Source organism: Giraffa tippelskirchi, chromosome 6 (assembly GCF_054371585.1).
Source record: "Giraffa tippelskirchi isolate mGirTip1 chromosome 6, T2T-mGirTip1v1.2.pri, whole genome shotgun sequence".
Classification (NCBI taxonomy): Eukaryota; Metazoa; Chordata; class Mammalia; order Artiodactyla; family Giraffidae; genus Giraffa; species Giraffa tippelskirchi.
In genome coordinates this window covers 122,642,909-122,663,824 of record NC_137280.1, presented here as the reverse complement: position 1 = coordinate 122,663,824, position 20,916 = coordinate 122,642,909, and the positions used below count along the sequence as shown (strand labels likewise).

At 39.3% G+C, this 20,916-nt stretch overlaps 1 protein-coding gene across 7 annotated transcripts in view; it reads left to right on the top strand.

Moving 5' to 3' along the window:
* Window positions 1-13,100: 13,100 nt before the first annotated feature.
* FAM13B (family with sequence similarity 13 member B) overlaps window positions 13,101-20,916 on the top strand; it is a 103,240-nt gene continuing 95,424 nt past the window's right edge. For all 7 annotated transcript variants that reach the window (XM_081500688.1, XM_081500686.1, XM_081500669.1 and 4 more), the window contains exon 1: window positions 13,101-13,186. The gene's annotated coding sequence lies outside the window, so the exon portion shown is untranslated. The remainder of the gene's footprint in view (window positions 13,187-20,916) is intronic.

Here is a 20,916-nt window from a genome sequence, read left to right as displayed (position 1 = left end):
GAATGTTAGGTCCATGAATCAAGGCAAATTGGAAGTGGTCAATGGTCAAACATGAGATGGCAAGAGTCCACGTCGACATTTTAGGAGTCAGCGAACTAAAACAGACTGGAATGGGTGAATTTAACTCAGATAACCATTATATCTACTACTGTGGGCAAGAATCCCTTAGAAGAAATGGAGTAGCCATCATAGTCAACAAAAGAGTCCGAAATGCAGTACTTGGATGCAATCTCAAAAACGACAGAATGATCTCTGTTCGTTTCCAAGGCAAACCATTCAATATCATGGTAATCCAAGTCTATGCCCCGACCAGTAATGCTGAAGACACTGAAGTTGAATGGTTCTATGAAGATCTACAAGACCTTCTAGAACTAACACCCAAAGAAGATGTCCTCTTCTTTACAGGGGAATGGAATGCAAAAGTAGGAAGTCAAGAGATACCTGAAGTAATAGGCAAATTTGGCCTTGAAGTACAGAATGAAGCAGGGCAAAGGCTAATAGAGTTCTGCCAAGAGAACACACTGGTCATAGCAAATACACTGTTCCAACAACACAAGAGAAGACTCTTCACGTGGACATCACTAGATGGTCAACACTGAAATCAGATTGATTATAGTCTTTGCAGCCAGAGATAGAGAAGCTCTATACAGTCAGCAAAAACAAGACCAGGAGCTGACTGTGGCTCAGATCATGAACTCCTTATTGCCAAATTCAGACTTAAATTGAAGAAAGTAGGGAAAACCACTAGACCATTCAGGTATGACCTAAATCAAATCCCTTATGATTATACAGTGGAAGTGAGAAATAGATTCAAGGGATTAGATCTGATAGACAGAGTGCCTGATGAACTATGGATGGAGGTTTGTGACAATGTACAGGAGACAGGGATCAAGATCATCCCCAAGAAAAAGAAATGCCAAAAGGCAAAATGGCTATCTGAGGAGGCCTTACAAATAGCTATGAAAAGAAGGGAAGCAAAAAGCAAAGGAGAAAAGGAAAGATATACCCATTCGAATGCAGAGTTCCAAAGAATAGTAAGGAGAGATAAGAAAGCCTTTCTCAGTGATCAATGCAAAGAAATAGAGGAAACAATAGAATGGGAAAGACTAGAAATCTCTTCAAGAAAACTAGAGATACCAAGGGAACATTTCATGCAAAGATGGGCTTGATAAAGGACAGAAATGGTGTGGACCTAACAGAAGCAGATGTTAAGAAGAGGTGGCAAGAATACACAGAAGAACTATAAAAAAAGATCTTCATGACCCAGATAATCATGATGGTATTATCACTTACCTATAGCCAGACATCCTAGAATGCGAGGTCAAGTGGGCCTTAGGAAGTATCACTAGGAACAAAGCTAGTGGAGATGATGGAATTCCAGTTGCGCTATTTCAAATCCTAAAAGATGATGCTGTGAAAGTGCTGTGGCCACAGGACTGGAAAAGGTCAGTTTTCATTCCAATCTCAAAGAAAGGCAATGCCAAAGAATGCTCAAACTACCACACAATTGCACTCATCTCACATGCTAGTAAAGTATGCTCAAAATTCTCCAAGGCAGGCTTCAACAGTACGTGAACCGTGAACTTCCAGATGTTCAAGCTGGTTTTAGAAAAGGCAGAGGAACCAGAGATCAAATTGACAAAATACGTTGGATTATCGAAAAAGCAAGAGAGTTCCAAAAAGACATTTACTTCTGCTTTATTGACTATGCCAAAACCTTTGACTCTGTGGATCACCACAAACTGTGGAAAATTCTTCAATAGATGGAAATACCAGACCACCTGACCTGCCTCTTGAGAAATCTGTATGCACATCAGGAAGCAACAGTTAGAACTGGACATGGAACAACAGATTGGTTCCAAACAGGAAAGGAGTACGTCAAGGCTGTATATTGCCACCCTGCTTATTTAACTTATATGCAGAGTACATCATGAGAAATGCTGGACTGGATGAAGCACAAGCTGGAATCAAGATTACTGGGAGAAATATCACTAACCTCAGATGTGCAGATGACACCACCCTTCTGGCAGAAAGTGAAGAAGAACTAAAGAGCCTCTTGATGAAAGTGAAAGAGGAGAGTGAAAAAGTTAAAGCTCAACATTCAGAAAACTAAGATCATGGCATATGGTCCCATCACTTCATGGCAAATGGGGAAACAATGGAAACAGCGGCAGACTTTATTTTTTTGGGCTCCAAAATCACTGCAGATGGTGACTGCAGCCATGAAATTAAAAGACACTTACTCCTTGGAAGAAAAGTTATGACCAACCTAGACAGCACATTAAAAAAGCAGGGACATTACTTTGCCAACAAAGGTCCGTCTAGTCAAGGCTATGGTTTTTCCAGTAGTCATGTATGGATGTGAGAGTTGGACCATAAAGAAAGCTGAGTACTGAAGAATTGATGCTTTTGAACTGTGGTGCTGGAGAAGACTCTTGAGAGTCCCTTGGACTGCAAGGAGATCCAGCAAGTCCATCTTAAAGGAAATCAGTCCTTAATATTCATTGGAAGGACTGATGCTGAAGCTGAAGCTCCAATACTTTGGCCACCTGATGCGAAGAGCTAATTCAATGGAAAAGACCCTGATGCTGCGGAAGATTGAAGGCAGGAGGAGAAGGGGACGTCAGAGGATGAGATGGTTGGATGGCATCACCGATGCTATGGACATGAGTTTGAGTAGGCTCTGGGAGTTAGTTATAGACAGGGAAGCCTGGCATGCTGTAGTCCATGGGGTCAAAAAGAGTTGGACACAACTGAACCACTGAACTGAACTGAATTGAATAGTCACTTACGTACATTAAAACCCCAAAAGGAATTCAGAGTGAAGATTAGGATGAGGCACTCTGTGCTCTGGGAAAAGTGACAGTATAAGCCTTCAGATGGTTAGATATTTTCAGGATACATTTTTTATGAACCTGGATTCTTGGTTCTTCCCATACTTAGAAAAGTACTAAAACCACTAAGATATCTGTTCCTGTTACCTAGCAGCAATCTTCCACAAGACTTGTGTGCTTGCTTAGAGGTGACTTTCACCTGTCACAAAGGTACTAACCGCCTCCCTTATCCTTTGAAACAGTCCTCAGAACTCTCTGAGAGACTCTCTCCCAGGTTATAATCATCAATTTGGCTCAAATAAAATTTTCCATTTCTTTGTTAGATTGCCTATTAATTTTTTTTATTGTTGTTGATAGTACTCACCCTTGTCCCTCATCCTTGATCCCCACCTCAGTGTCAGCATTTTCCAACCTTTGTGACTGGGGAGAGGCTGATGGTGTCAACCTGGGAAGTCAGGGCTTCACTTGGTGAGAAAGGTGATGGCAGCAGAGCCCCGTGGAAATGTTTCTTTGGTAGTTGGAAATTTGGTTAGGAGCTGGGGAAAGAGTACAGAATTTTGAAGGTCAAGACTTGGGAGTCATCTGTGGGGAGGAAATAGCTGAAGCTGTGAGACTGTGTGAGGCATCACAGAGATGGAAGGAACTGAGACAAAAGAGCAGAAGGCCAAGGAGCAGTTCTCAGCGTAGTGACACCAGCAAAGGAAGCAAGAAAATGAATAGGGAGTAAGGTTGGGGTACAATGCCAGCTGAATGATAAATGTAGTAGCTGTGTCACAAGGGAGGAGCCATGGTGAGCTGCAATACTCAGGAAAGCTTGTGGCAGAAATAGGACTTGAAAGATGGGTAGACTAAGTAGATGGAGATGAAGGTGGGGGAGCCATCCCTGGCTATGAAATCCCACCTTTTCAGGAACTGTCTACCTATACAGAGGCCAGTTCTTACCTTCCATGGGCTGTGAGGGATACTATTTCACTCTCTGGATATCATTTGGACCATTCAGGTTTTCTTGGATTTCTAGAGATGAAATCATTCTCTCTTAGTTCCTAAATGACCATCACCCTACTTGCCCTGCAAACTCTGCTTTCCCAGAGGAAACAAGAGAGAGGGGCGTGAAGAGAAATGGGCAATAGCAGGAGGATACAGGCTTAACAATTCTGTGTGAAACTCGAAAGAGAAGTCAAAGGAAACAGACAAAGGTTTTTCCTGAGGTTGGGGCCAGCAGAGAATGACGCAGCATCGTGAAAATATTTTAAGAAGCAGTGGATAGCCAGAACTAAGAGTCAGAGTGAGCAACTCACCTTGCTTCTCCCTCAGCTTGCCCTATGTTAACACCAAAAGTCCCACATTTTGGGAAATTTGGGACAGTTGATCATTCCGTCAGGAGACCTCGGCTCTAGCTTTGTATCTGCATTAACTTCATTCTCCTCTGAGCCTCAGTGTCCTCCTCAAGCGGTAAAGTAAGGTACCTGGGAAAAATGATATCAAAGAGCCCCTCCAATCCTGATGGAGGAATCCGAAAATTTGCCCAGGCTGTCTTGTCATCCAGACTTTCTCTTGGAACCTGCCTTGAGTTTGGGCAGAAACATTCTCACCACAGAGGGTACACCTGAAGGCTCTGGGTATAGCAAATTCCTGTACAGACCCTCCTTTCCTACAGATCCTTCTGTTAGTGACATAAGTTAATATCAGCATACAATGTACATCCCCAGCTGGTTCAACTTAAGATTTTTCGACTTTACAATGATGTAAAAGCAATATGCATTCAGTGGAAACTGTACTTTGAATTTTGAATTTTGCTGTTTCCCCAGGCTACCGATTAACACTTCTCATGATGCTGGGCGGTGGCTGCGAGCCACAGCCCTGAATCAGTCACATGATCTCAAGTGTAAACAACTTACAATCATTCTGTACCCACACATTTTGTTCACTTTCAGTATGGTCATCAGTACATTACATGAGATATTCAACACTTTATAAAATAGGCTTTGTGTTAGATAATTTTGCCCAACTCTAGGCTCATGTTAAGTGTCCTGAGCAGGTTTAGGGTAGGCTAGGCTAAGCTATGATGTTCAGTAGGGAGATCCATATTATAATTGTTAGTTGTCACCTACAAAATAAAGTGAAGGTGATTATTCCAGTTATCAGATTTTCTCAAGGAATGTAAACTACACGTAAACCAAAAATAAGAAACTTAGTAAGAAAAACAAATTTCTTAACACTCCCAACTGACACTATATTCATTTAAATTATACCCTATACAATCATGTTGGAATGAAATGCGGTTATCATTTCTATTTAGAATTTAACTTAGCTACTAAAAGAATGATTTCTGTCTTTTGATTTCTATTAATATAAAATAGAAAATGTTTCTCTGTGTTGTAAATCTTCTCAGTACGTATTGTTCTGAAAGTAGCCTTTTATGTTAGCTTTACAAGGTCATCATCTGTTGGCAAGAACTTTAAAACCAATAAATTTGAAAATAGTTTCCTTGGACTTTTCCAGAGTCAGTGGTGGCATAACGTAAGAGCCTAGACCTTGAAACCAGAATGCCTGGGTTTGTATCACAGTTTTGTATCAAGTACAATTTGGTGTTTCTACACCTCTATCTTCAGCTATAGAATGGGAATGATGTTAATAGTACCTACCTCATAGAGCTGTCATGAGGATTAAATGAGTTGATATATCTACAAGTGCTCAGACCTCTTCTTGGCACAAGGTAAGCACTAAGTAAGTGCCCCAGTGCAACGTCAGATCCTTCAGTTCAGAAATTTTCATTTGTTTTGTTCACTTATATATCCCCAGAACTGTGTGTTCTATATGTGCTTAAAAGTATTCTTGGCTTGTAACAAGCATTCAATAAATATTTGTTGAATGAAAGTATGTGTCTTTGTAATAGGTATTCAACTTGTGGCTATTCATAAGGTTTTTTAAAGTCCATGGGATTTATCTATTTTAAACCTTTGATTTTTACAAAGGAAAACCAAGGCCCAGAGAAAATGAATCTTTTCAATGTCACATGAGCTTTCCTGGCAATAAAATTAAACACCTAATACTTGCCATAAGAGAAACACACTAGATAGAACCTCTGTTTTCCTACTTTATCTTTTTTTTTTTTACCAGGTGCTCCTGTCTCAGTATTTATCAGAACGCCTTACATAGAGACACTCAGCTTTTATCTGAAAGGATGCCATGGTACGTGAAGGCACAAGATCCGCTGAAGCAGGCAGAATCAGTTTTATCCCATGGGAACAAAGTGCCTTACACTGAAAGGATAAGGGTAACTATGTCCGTGCTGTGTTCTTGGCTCCTGCCTGGTTCCTCTTTCCTTCCTCAACAAGCTTGGGACTCACATGTGTAGCTGAAACTCCCACAGCCAAGCCAGAAGCAAGCATTACACTGGCATTGTACTAATCCTGGTTTCAAACCCCATTTCTGCTACTTACTACCTGTTGTACTACCTGTGACCTTGTTGTGTAAGTTATTTCACTTCTGTAGTCTGTGCATCTCTAAAATGGGTATGCCAACATACAATGGAGGTAAATGTTAGCAAGAATACAGGGCCTACTGATTTGTTCAACATAATGAATGCAAACAGGACACACAGCAAGGTTTGTTGTAGTTGCACATTGGGTTCTCTGGGAGGAAACTCTCTGATGAAGGGAAGGACACTTAGGAGAGTAATCTTGGGATCATTGTCTGTGGAAGGAAGGGGAAGGAGAAGGCAGAGGAAGAAGTTGGGCTGTCATTCAGGCCCAGTGAAGATTCCAGCTGACCTCTCACAGGGAGCTCTACAGCTGGGAAGGGTCTGCAGAATTGTTGCCAGTTGAGGTGAGAAAGCTGGACCTTCACCCTTCCCCTGACAGTGTTGTCAGTTATTTGATACAGGCTGGTCCTGGACATTTTCTTCAGCCAAGGCATTCTCCAAAGAGAGCTGAAAGCTGAGGGTCATGGCAGCATTCCCAGAAATTGGGGCAATAACTGCATTCCTGAAGGGGCATCTGGTTAGTGATACCCAGCTTCCATCACTTCCAAACTCCAGAACCAGGCATAAAGAAAAGATCCTGAAAGCTTCTAGATGTTAAACATAGGGCATCCTCAAGGGGACAGGAATAAGAATGACATCAGAAGTCTTAAAAGCACATTAGAAGAGGCAATGGAGAAATGCCTTCAGACACTTCATAGAAATCGGTTTCTAAACTAGAATTCAATTCTGAGCCAAACTATCAAATTTGAGGATACGATAAAGATATTTCAAACATGCAGTTTTGACTTTTGACTTCCCATGCACTGTTCCTTAAGATGGAATTGAACAAGGGATTCAGGAAGAAGAGGATGTTCCAAGAAGACTTGAAGGGCAGTCTGAGTAGAACTGTTGAGCCGCAGCCTAGAGACAACAGGGGAGCCTGGAGTGGGAGGCTGGGCCCTGGAAGGAAGCTGTTAATTGTCAAAACCACATTTTACTTATAACTGCAATAGTTGGTAAATCTGTAAAGAAAAATAAAAAAATGATGATTATAAAAGTCAGGATAGAGTTCATCTCTTAGAAAGGAAAGTGAGAGGAGGAAGAGCTTCCAAGGTGGTGATGTTTTGTTTTTTGATCTGGGTGATGGTTATATGGTTATATTTGCTTTATTAGTAGTGGTATAACTATATATATACATACATATATGTGTGTGTTTTATGCCACTTTCTATGTATGTATTTTACAATAAGTTATTTTAAAATATTAGAAGAAGATAAATAATAAAGGTAGTCCTCAACACAGTTCCTGTTGGAGCTGTGTTCCTAGCCTGGAGCACATAGTACAAGTCCAGTAAGTGTTAGCTGAATATCATCATTATCATCATCATGATACTGCTATCCATTTCTGAACACGTACTTTCAGTTTTTTGTTTCTATAAGGGTGTGAGATGTATTCCAGAAGAGCCTGCAAAAGAGGGGAGGATTAACACTTGGCCAGGAAATAGTTTTATGTTTGCACTAACAAAGAAATTGAATCCAGCGCTTCCTGTTCTGAAAATGTATCACTAGCAGAGATAAAATTAAGATATTTCCTATTTCCCCTGCTTCTTCTACAGCTGTCAAATGGATAGTAGGATGGGAAGAGTTACCTCCTGTTTTCCCAACAACAGCCTCTGACCTTTGACTGGCACGTCCTTTGTCTCTGACCAAACGTGAACCCCAACGTGCAAAGTTCTTATGGGGCAGATGTGTCTTGGACTCACTGTCGCCTCCTCTTACACTCATCTATTAGGGAATCAGCCTGATGGGATAGAGAGAGCTCTCCATCAGGAGTCTGGGGGCCTGGGCTCCAGCTCTGTCTTTAGGCAGTGTGCGTCTTCGTCATCTGTAAAGCCAGAGTTCTGGGACTAGGTCAACCCTGAGATTCCTTCCAGCTCTGATAGTCTGTGATTGTAATATCCTTCAAAGGTAGTGAAAGAGAGAGGTAGCACAGCTAACAGGAAGAGCATGTAGGTTTTGAGTCAGGCAGACCTAGGTTTAGATCCCAGCGCCATCACCTACTACTTATGTGAACTTTGTAAGTCAGCCTCAACTCCCAGATCTATAAAATTGGAATAGTACCTGCAATGCAGAAATGTGAAAATGAAGTGAAATTGTGTGTGTCCATGGTTCCCAAACTATATGTTGAAGCACCCTAAGGCTATGCAGTGAACTTATATGGGTACCGCCATTGGATATTTCAAAAACTAAGGGAAACACTGTGATATATGTTGGTTACCAGAAGAAAGAGTTTAAAAATTAGATTGGCTACATTCTGTGATGTCTTATGTTGTACCCTCACAAAGCTGGGTTTTCAGTGTGATAAAAATCAAGCGCCATGTAAAAATCAGCATGAAACACTAAGTAAGGGTGGTGGTGTCCAATCTGATTAAGAAGTTGAACAGTGTGAAATAGGTGCACACATCTCACTAATAACTAGATGTGGTTATTTCAGAAAATATAGACAACAGTTTCCTTTCAATTTTCATGTATCATTTTTTCAAACAATTTCCCAATTTTTAGCATATAAATGCTTCTTTGCTTCTTTTGATTGAATTATTTAGTAAATGGAGCTATTAGGTATTTCTTTTGGCCTAAGGGAATGGTGGAAATCTTCCTGAGACACTGTGGGCTCTGAGAAAAGAGAAAGTTTGGGGACCTCTGATGTATGGAAAAGTATTTGGTACACAGTAGGTGCTCAATAGATAGTAGAAATTATTAAGGAATCTTGCATAAGGGAACACTGAGTTGTCTTTTATAGTTTATGTAGTAGTAATATGAGCCAAACTTGAATCAAGAGGAGTTGACACGTATTTATAATACTAGCACATAGAAGGCACTGATTAAAGGTCGGCTGAATGAGTGAAGATGTCAAAGATAAAAGGTTTTACAAGACACCTGAGACAAGACTACCAAAGAGAATAACCATTTTTTTCAGAGTCCTTTTGTATCCTCATCATGGCCTATACCTTGAATAATTTGTCCCCGAATCAGAATCCATTCTCTCCAGAGGATTTTGGTCTTTAGCCTCATTTTAAACATGGTTAAATTGATGCTATAGAATTCCGGTGTGAAGACTTTGCCACAGATTTCAACATGTTTGGAACCTGCTGATTACAGTCTGGTCTGGGCTCAAAGTAGGACTGGCTACAAAGCAGAAGAAATCTTGAGTGTGAATTACATCATAGGTATGGTAAACTAGTCACTGGTTCAGACTACTTCACTAAAGAATAGTTGTTTTAAAGCCCCCAGGAAAACAACAACAAACCACAACAAATCTGCCCCTTACAGTCCATCAATTTTAAGTTTAAATCAGTTTAGAATAAAAGATTTAATTATGCTCCCAAACAGTCTCTGCCTAAGAGCTTCCCTGGTGGCTGCTCAGCCTGCAATGCAGGCAACACCCAGAGTTTGATCCCTGGGTGGGGAAGATGCCCTGGAGGAGGAAATGGCAACCTACTCCAGTTTTCTTTCCTGGGTAATCTCGTGGGCAGAGAAGCCTGCCTGGCTACACCCCATAGGAGTTGCAGAGTCGGACATGACTGAGCACACACATGCAACAATATTATGGGAGCAGAACTCCCTTCTCAAATAGTTAACTCTCAATATTTGAAATTAGACTTGTTTTCATGCCGTTCTTTGTACACCAGTTCTTAGGTAACAGCTAACTTTTATGTGATAGAAACAAATCTTAGATGCGCCTTCCTCTCCCTTTAACCACTAAATGCAAACAGTTGCTGAAGCACACATAAAACAAACTTTTGTTCTTGATTCTGTTGAATATATGATTTTGATAGTGGGAAGACAGGTCTACTGAGAGGTTTATTTATTACTGGATTTAAATCACAAACTAGAACTTTCGCTACTAATATTCATTTGCTTTAACAAAAAAAAAAACAACAGGACAACTTTTGGCAGTTTTCATTAAAAATGGAAATTGTAGCTATGAGGATAACTTTAAAAATAAGTTGCAAAACAAGTCAGTGTCTTGTCAGTCTGCTCCAAGGTGTTTTAATTTTTCTTTTTGTTTCTTTGTCCCTCTTACAGCTCCCTTTCAGATTCAGAACACGACTGATAATTCACTCTCTTTGCCTCCTCCTCTCCGACTTTCTCCTACCAATATGTTGCAGGTGCCCCCCCCAACCCCCCATCCCCCGCGTTTTTTTGTGTCCAAAAAGCACTGAATAATAATTTTGGGGGAGAGAAGATCTAAACCTTCTCATAACCATTGAATAACTATGTATGCTTATGAAATATGTGAGGCAAAGGTCTGTTCCCCATCTGCCCCTTTTCTTAATTTAAAAATAAGAAGCAATAGGGAAGGAAAAGGGTCCCCAGTAGGGTATGAGTTCCTGACAAGGGTTAATTTACTCCCGTGAAAGCTTTGCCAATAGTAATTTCAGCCAATGGGAGCTCACCCTGATGAGGTAATGCTTTCAACTCACACTTGATTGGTTGCTGTCCTTCTTACTTGGAGTACTCCCAGAGGCTGAAAAGTGAAGCTGCCTTGTTTTAGGAATAATGTGAGCTTTTTTCTCTGGCCATTCACTCAGCTCCACTAAATCTTTCTGTAGCATGGCTGGTGCAGGGAGCTGCTGAAAACAGGTGGTGCTTACAGAAATGCTTAGAGCCACTGGGGAAAATCTCAGGTTCCCCTTCTCAAGCAATTAGATATCCTGCAACTTGAGCTAGCTCTTTTACCTGGGGCTGCGGAGGTGTCTTCTTGTCTGGCGCTTTATCCCCATCCTGTCAGTGACTAGAGTTCTCAACAATGAGAATGTGAGTGAGATGAGGCTGATGCTAGACTGTGAGGAGCTGAGAGAAAAGTATCCCAAATGCTTGTCACATACCAACTGTGGGGCCCAGCAGTGCTTCACTTGTTAATGCTCCTTGGCTTGGGAGCAGTAGTGCTGTCTGCGAGTCAGGTTGATTGCCTCTTTAGCTCCTCCACAAAATTGGAGGGGTGAGATTAGGGGAACTGGGGCTTCTTTCCAGCTATCTCACCTCAGTCTGTTGCCTTTTACTATGTTTAGCTCTGGAAACAGACCACTTTTGGGTTTCCCTGATGGCTCAGATGGTAAAGCATCTACCTGCAATGCAGGAGACCTGGATTCAATCCCTGGGTGGGGAAGATCTCCTAGAGAAGGGAATGGCAGCCCACTCCAGTATTCTTTCCTGGAGTATTCCATGGACAGTGGGGCCTGGTGGGCTACAGTCTTTGGGGTCACAAAGAGTCGGATATGACTAAGCAACTAAGGCGCGCATATCAAGTATGGCTGAGCTCTCTGAAGTTTTTCAGGACTAACTGGTTAACAGGAGCACATTTGTACACATGAATAGGACCCTAAAACCACACGGGGAAGAATTACTGGGGAGAAACTTATAAAAGAGAATTGAATCAGAACACATTCTGTGGACTCTCAGAACTGAGAATGACAGCATTCCAATGGTAAATGTATTACTTGAGGAGCTCTGTGGAGCGGGTAATCAATCTGATTTGAAACATAATTTTGATGTAAGCATCAGTCCTCTGCCCTTTGTGTTTGAGCTTCATGGAATAAGATTCTAGAGTTAGAGGGAATGAAATTTTACTCCATTTTGTTATCTAATCCTGGGAAAGTAGCTCTTTTTCTGTGATCCATTTTGACAGTCTTCAAAAAGGAGTATCAGCCTGAATTCAAGGGAAGATTTTTTGAGTGAAAGTTTCACCCTAAGTGTTTAAAAGGGTGGAGACAGCACTTAAGATGCTGATAATATTCTCTGAAACACCCTGAAACTAACTCCACCCATGTCCTTCTCCACAGGATAAAGGTCTTTTTCTTATCTTGCTCACCCCTCCCACTCCCAGCCACTATCCATCTTATTAGAGACCAGACCCTCTAGATAGATTTATCCCAGAGAACAAAGACCAGGAAGAAAAGAAAGTATAAAATGTAGGAGACTTCCAGGTTCAATTTGCAATTATGGTATGTTTACAGAATAAAGCAGCTAATACATATGAAAGTTAACATGGTAATGGAAAGGATTACTGCTTTCAAAAGAATAGGAACTATGTTCCTATTGCTAAACATTCAGTGCCCAGCTCAATGTCTGACATGTAGGTTTTTTTTTTCTTTTTAATTTTTTTGATATTGCAAACTTTTAGTTACACAAGGTGAGAAAGAATGGTTTACTGCATCTCCCTGTAGTCAGTTTCAAGCTGTTACCAATTCATTAGATAAACATTTAATTAATGTTTTTTGAAGGAAGGGATTATTGAAATTTCTTAGATTTAATTTACCCCATCCTCCTTTTCTTTAGAAAATTATGATCAGTATCAGTATGAACAGTAATATCAGAAAATCATATTTCCTATGGTAGTTTTCATTATGTTAATCACATCTAAGAAAAAAAGGGGCAAAAATCTTAGGGATACTTTTCATTCTAGGTTATTTGATTAAAAGACTAAAAAATAAACATCTTGATTTTATAAAGCACAGAACCTCAAACTACCTGCTACTCATGCTTATGATTAATAGTTCATCCCAGCTTCAGAGTTTTAAAAATGTTTTGGCATGGGAGGTGACTGAAAATTATACCAGGGCTGACTTGTAGGGCGATCAGCTCTCTGCTTTGACTGTGATATGGATGGAATGGGGCCAAGGTCTCCATGTTTCTTAGTGTTTCTATTTTATTTATCTTCAACCCTTGTCCTGTGGGTTCTTTATCCTTAAGGACACAGATAACAGGCTGCTGAGTCTAATATGTTTGCTTGAACAGCCTTTTGGCAGTCTTCAACTTAATTTTCCAGGAAGACCAGAAAAAAGTCCACCAGTGATCTGAATTGAGGTGATCATCCAAGCTACAAGACTGTGAGTGTTTGGGCAAGTTGATTCCCTTAGGGGTTTCTATGTTTCAGTAAAATGTGGCTTTTTGGTATAGTGATAGATTGCAGAACGTGCAGCCTTTAGAGTAAAAGAGACCGGTAAAAAAGACCAGTGTTTGAAATTCCTCTTCATGTTTTTCATACTTCTCATCTGTAAAATGGGTTGTTTCAAGAAAAAAAATTATTTGAAAGCACCTAGTGCAGTGGCTGGTACATAGCCAAGTGCTCAATATATATACCCTTACGATCAAAATGAGGACGTTGCAAGCAGAAAAATAGGAAATGGAAATGTATTTCAGTAAGAAATACAACCGGGCAGTAAGCATATAGTACTTCAACCTCACTAGTACTACTGTTTTTGCTCATCAAATTGACCAAAATAAGAATATATATAATATCCATTGTTGGTGAAATTGTAAGCAAATAAGGATTTTCCTATATGTTCATAAAACCTCTTCTGAGGTAGTTTTGGTAATATCTATCACAATTTAAATGCATTACTCTTCAACTCAGCAAGTTTGTTTCTTGGTATTTGTTATACGCAAACAGACATGAGTATACAAATATTTATTGCACTATTGTATTTAATAGAGAAAACTGGAACAGCTTAAATTTACTAATATGGACAGATTTCCATGGAAAATTATGTGCAAATATTTATAAATAAAAATGTATTATAGAACATTATAGTATGATCTTATTTATGTCAAGGAGTAAAAAAGGAATGTGTGTATTTAATAAATGTGTAAAAAGAGGTCTGGGAGGATATACTTCATAAGGTTTACCTTCAGGGAAGGAAGTAAAATTAGGGAACAAAGAAAACATTTTACTTTCTATTCTTCTAAATGTTTTGAATTTTCCCAATGACTATATATTATTTTTTATTTGAAAAAATAATTTTAAAAAAGGGCAGTAGTGTGAATTAGACCATCCCTCAGCCCCATGGTGAGTACTTGCTTAGATCCAACTTTAGAGTTGGGTAGAGTCAAGCACTTCTTAGATCTGGAAGGGTGGGCAGAACTTGTATTTAAGAAGCAAAACTTCCTCTTTATGGTTTGGGGTTTGGATTGTTGAACCACTGAAACTAAGTGATCCCTTCTGAAGACAGTAGGGCTGCATGGGAGTGAGGAGACATGTTTCAGGAAACTTGTGTCCTACTCAAGGTGCTCTATTAAAAAAAAAGAAAGATAAAAAGAAACAAAGAAAGGTCTTGGGCTTCTTTGGAAGAGCTTCAGCCCCTTGGAGTCCAAGATTCCTGGGCTGGTACAGAACCTTCCAAGTTCATTTGTCTTTCTGCTTCCTCACAGGTCAGCATGTCAGGCATGCCAGTTCCCTAATGATGAAATTTCTCTTCAGGTCTTAGGAAGCTTTCTTGGATTACTGGAGCTCACCAATTTCACTGTGGTTGCACGTTTAGTTCCTACCACTGTGTACAACACCTGGGTGAGAAAGTGGATGAAATATCTTATTTAAAATAGGGATAGGAGGGGTTTCCCTGGTGGCTCAGTGTTTAAGAACCCACCTGACAATGTAGGAGATGTGGGTTAGATCCCTGATCTGGGAGGAATCCACATGCAGCAACTAAGTCCATGCACCACAACCACTGAGCCGACTCACTGAAACAGAGGATGAGATGGTTGGATGGCATCACTGACTCAATGAACATGAGTTTGAGCCAACTTTGGGAGACAGTGAAGGACAGGGAAGCCTGGTGTGCTGCAGTTCATGGGGCTGCAAAGAGTTGGACACGACTGAGTGACTGAACAACAACAACCCTTGACCCAGCTTGAGAAGTAGAATATTACAAAAGTTGGGAAGGTCCATGGTGGGGCTGCCAGCACTGTGGTACAAACTGAACACTGCACAAAGGTCTTTGCCAAGGTGGGGTAGATTCCTCCTGGAGGATGGGACCTTTCCCTTGGGTATAAAGGCTCCGCTGCTGCTAGGCTGTGGGCCCACAGAGAATGATCCTTTTTCTCATTCCCAAAGAGACCACTTGCAGGCTTCTGCAGCCCTGTCCTGGGGGATGTTCCACCTATGTGCTCTATATCCTCTACCAGAAGCAACAGTTATACTGAATTTCGGAGTAGTTATTCTCTTAGTTTTCTTTAGCATTTTACCATATGTATATGTGGGAGTTCCCAGGTGGCGCTAGTGGTAAAGAACCCGCCTACCAATGGAGCAGACATAAGAGACGACGGTTCTATCCCTGGGTTGGGAAGATCCCCTGGAGGAGGGCATGGCAACCCACTCTAGTACTCTTGCCTGGAGAATTCCATGGACAGAGGAGCCTGGTGGGCTATGGGCAGTAGGGGCTCAAAGAGTGGGACATGACTGAAGTGACTTAGCACACACACATAGGTGTATGTATCCCTAAGTCATCCACCTCTCTACTTTTTTCCCTGGAAATTCCATTTGCCATTGTATTCATTTTTCAGTATTGCTCTAACAAATTACCACGAGCATAGTAGCTTAAAACAACACAATTCAGACCAGATTCACTGATGGTCTAGTATTTAAGACTCCCTGCTCCCAATGCAGGAAGCATGGGTTTGATCGCTGGTCTGGGGACCAGGATCCTGCATGCTGCACTGCATAGTGAAAATTGAAAAACAAGAAAAATGCTCAATTTATATGTGGAGACAGGGGGTATATGGTATGTCTCTGTACCTTCCACTCAATTTTGCTGTGAACCTAAATCTGCTCTAAAGTTCCATGGCATGTGGAACTTCCCCAACCAGGGATCAATCTGTGCCCCCTGCAGTGGAAGCGTGCAGTCTCACCCACTGGACAGCCAGGGAAGTCCTAAAGTATATGTATTTTTAAAAAGGCATTAACTAGTAGCATAAGGGGAGCTGAGAACCCTCTGTTCAGTCTTTGCAATTTTTTTGTGTAAATCTAAAATTAAAAATAACCAGCCACTATCTTACAGTTCTGTGGGTCCAAAAGTGTAACTTGGGTCATGCTGGGCTGAAATCGTGACTCTAGGGGAAAATCTAGGGGTCTCTAGAGGAGAGTTAGACTTTGGTGGCTCAGTGGTATAGAATCTGCCTACCAAGCAGGAGATGCAGGTTCAATCCCTGGGTTGGGAAGATCCCCCTGAGGAGGGCATGGAAACCCAATCCAATATTCTTGCCTGGAGAATCCCATGGACAGAGGAGCCTGGTGGACTACAGCCCACGGGATCACAAAAAGTTGGATGCGACTGAGCAACTAAACAAGCAGAAGCAGAGGAGAGTTATTTTCCTTGCCTTGCTTAGCTCCTAGAAGCTGCCCAAATTCCTTGGCTCAAGGTCCTCTTCCTCCTCAAAGCCAGCAATGGTGAGTTGAGTCAGTCCCACATCTAATCACTCTAGCCTCTCTCTTCTGCCTTCCTCTTCCATTTAAATGTAAAGACCCAGATAATCCAGGATAATCTCCACATTTCTGAGTCTGTTGATTAGATACCTTTTCTCTCCTTTGCCATGTAACCTAACATATTCACAGGTCCCAGGGAGTAAAGAGTGAATGCCTTTGAGACGTTGTTATTCTGCCTCCTACAGCCATCTTTGTGTGGTCCTTTGTCTCATGCTTGTTCTGCCCACCATCTAAAAGACTATTATTCTTTTGTTTCTTTTTTACAAACAGCTCGTTCCATATTTGTCTGAGTTGTTTTCTGAACAAGCGAAAAGAATAAATACTCTGATTGTGATATATTGACAGTGTTTGGACACAAAATGACATTAAATATACTCTCTGGATGTTAAACTCTGGGCATTTATCAATACCTTCAAGTCTGAACTTGAAGAGCAAGTAAGGTAATTCAGATACTACCAGTTAAGCTCCCTGTTGTTTCCAACTTTTTCATTTGCAAAATGAATACATGTAAATAAATAAACCATAAATGTACAGTGTGAAAAGAATTCTAAAGCAAACATGTGTAGCCAGCACCCAGTTCAAGAAATAGGACATAGACAACACCCCTTCCCCAAAGTTCCCCTTGTGATTCTTGTTTATCCCTTACCATCTCCTCTCCTCTTAGAGATAAACCACTACCCACTTGTATGGTAATAAGTTACTTGCCTTTTCTTTGTAGTTTTACCACCAAAGTATGTACCTCCAAACAATATACAGTAGTTGAGTTTTGTCTCATTTTAAACTGTATGCAAGAGTCATACTGTGTGTTTCTTTTGTGGTTTATTTACCTTATATATTATAAAATTCAGCCATGTTGTTATCTGTAGGTTTAAGTCTGATTCATTCATTTTTCATTGCTGTATGTATTTCATTGCATGGTCCATTCTTCTGTGGCTGATATTTTGTGTTGTTTCCATTTTGGGGCTATCACAATCACTGTAGCTGTGACCATTTTTTGCATATATATTCTGGTACCTATGTGCACATAGTTACCCAGGGTATGCATTCAGGAGTAGAAATGCTGAGTCAGAGTTTTTTGGTCTTCAACTTTGGTGGATAATGCTAAATTGTTTTCCTGCTATCAGTAAATGACACATTCTGTTGCTCCACATCCTTGTCAACACTTGGTATTATCAAGCTTACTAATTTCAGCCATTCTGGTGGTTGTATTGTTATGGCTGTATAGTTGTATTTCATTTTGCTTTCCCCTGGTTATTAATATCATTAAATATTACTCATATTTATTGGCCATTTAGATTTCCTCATATGTGCAGAACCTATAAAAAAGGTTTCTTCTGGTGTAATTTTATATTGGATTGCCTGTATTTAAAATCTATTTGATTTCTAGGAGTTCTTTATATAACATGAATAATACTCCTTTCTGGGTTGAATGCTTTGTAATTAACTTTTCCAGTTCTTTGGCTTGTGTTTTCACTCTTTTATGGGGTCAAATATAATGTAGTTGAATTTGTTACACCTTTCTCTATGGTGAGAGAATTTGTCTTTAAAGAATTGTGAAGACATTCTTGTATAATTATCTTTTTTGAATATTGTTTTAAAATGTTTTTATTGTGAAATATTCATATAAAAAATGCCCCAAAGATATATACAGCTTAATAATAATTTATTACAAACACCCATGTAACTACCACTCAAATTGAGAAATAAAACATTGTTTACAACCCAGACAACTCATTCTTGTTCCTCCCTTCCAAAGGAGCCGCTATCACAACTTCTACATTAATCACCTTTTGGCCTTTTTTGTTTTTTTGCTGTGCTGGGTCTTCGGTGCTGTGCGTTTGTGGTGAGTGGGGGATATTCTCTGTCTGTGGTATGAGGGCTTCTCATTGTGGTGGCTTCTTTTGTTGTGGAGCCTGGGCACTAGGGTGCTTGGGCTTTAATGTTTGCAGCTCTTGGGCTTAGTAGCTGTGGCACATGGACTTAGTTGCCCTGCAGCATGTGGAATCTTCACGCACCAGGGATTGAACCCGTGTCCCCTGCGTTGGCAGGCAGATTCTTAACTAGTGGACCACGAGGGAAGTCCTGGTCTTCTTTTTTAAAAAAACTTTTTCCATCTTAATGTGTATCCTTAAACATGATGATTGTTTTTTTCTTTTTGGAAAAAGTTACTTCTTGCTTTAATTTTTAAAAATGTAGGGAGCTAATTTTTTAAAAAAATTTTTGGAAGTATAAACTACATACAGAAAAGCATTAAAATCTTGACAGCTGAATAAATTGTCTCTAAGCAAATATACTCATATAATCACCTCCTAAATTAAGACATAGAGTATTCCCTTATGACTCCTCTCCCAATCATTGAGTCTTTTCTTCCTCCAAAAGTTTCACTCCTTAAATGAAACTCTAAATTTTAAAACCACAGTTTAGTTTTCCCTGCTTTTGGAATTTATTTAAATGAAATCATATACTATATGTTTGTATCTGGCTTTTTTCATTTATTTTTCTGGAATTTGTCACATTGTTGCTTGTAGCTGTAGTTTGTTTTCATTGTTGTATAGTATTATATGGTATAAATACACCAGAATCTATCATTCATTATTCTATCACTGACAGCTATTTAAGTTTCTATTTTGCTGCCATATGAAACATGCATATATGCACATTTTTATATGTTTTTCAATGCCTATGTGCACATATTTTATTGGGTATGAGTGACATTGATGAAGTTTAGAGTACAGGTATATTAAACTAGTATGCATATATATATTATACATATTTCTGTGTGCATGTGTACATATTATAGGTATGTGTATATATTGGGTTGGCTAAAGAGTTCATCTGGGTTTTCTGTAAGATTTTATGGAAAAATTCAAATGTGCTTTATGACCCAATGTGCTTTTTTAACCCAATATATATATTTATGTATTTTTTCCTTTTAATTAAAAATTTAATATATTTACATTAATTATAAATACTCAAATATTTGGATTTGTTTCTGTAATTTTTTTACTATTTGTCCTGCTTTTAAAACTTCTTATCCTTTTTTTGAATTAAGTTCCCTCCATTTCATTTTATCACCTCTAATCACCTGGAAGTTATACATACTGTTTTATTTATTTTATTGTCTACATGGAAATGTTGACATGCATATTTAACCCAATAAATTATGAACTTAACACATTTAGCCTCCTTTAGACAACACAAAAAGCCTTATATACTGTAACTCCTTTCATCCCCTCCCAATATATGTACAATTATTCAGTAATAGTTGAATTTAGACATTATCGCTATTATTAATATTTTGTACAGCCAGTGTTTGGATTTACAGAATTTTTACAATTTTCTTTGGTCACCATTGCTTTCTGCATTTTTGAGTTTCCTTCTGGGATTACTTTCCTTGGTATGTCCTTTAATGAACATCTATCTGTTAGTAGTAAATTCTTTTTTTAAATCTGAACTTAATCTATTTTTTCAGTTCTTACACAGTTTATCTGAAAATGTTTTTGTTTTGCTCTCATCCTTACAATGTTGTTTCACTGAATTTGGAGTTGATGGCAATTTTCTCTTAATATTTTGAAGATACATGCCAATGTCTTCTGACTTCTGCTGTTGCTATTGAAAAATCAGCTGTTAGCAAAAATGTCATCTCTCTGAAGATTAATTTATCTTTTCTTCTGCTTAATTTTAAGATCTCCTCTTTCTCTGATGTCAGGAATTTTCACTGTAAGTGACTTAGTATGGATTTTGTTTAAATTTTTTGGCATCGAAATTTTTCATCTTTCAGAATTTAGAATATTTATCATCAATTCTGGAAAATGTTCAGCCATTTATTTCTTTGAATACTGCCTTCCTCCATTCTATTATCTCCTTCTTGAATTTTAATTAGACATTTGTTGAATCTTACCCTATCCTTCACGCATCTCAACTTCTTATATTTTCCATTTCTTTGCTTCTCTGTGTTATATCTTGAAATTCTTCAGACAGATTCTTTGGATCTCGTGATCTTTCAGAAAACGAATTCTTCCTTCAGCTGTCAAATCTGATAGTCAAGTTGTCCTTTGAGTTTCTGATTCAATTGCCTTTTTTTTTAAATTTCTGTAGGTTCATTTGGCTCTTTTTCAAATCTGCCAGATCAAGTTTGATAGTTTCTTATTTCCTGATTATCTTTATTTCATTTAATTCCTTAAAAATATTAATAAAGGAAAAATTTTCTCTACTCTTAACACTTTTGACACTAAACCTGTGGGTTTTCTGCACAAAATAATTCTTCAGTTCTTAGCAGACATCAACTGGGTGTCCTATTAACACTACCTAGAGTTAACACAGACTTCATAGGTTAAAGGCTCAGTCCCAAAAGACTGC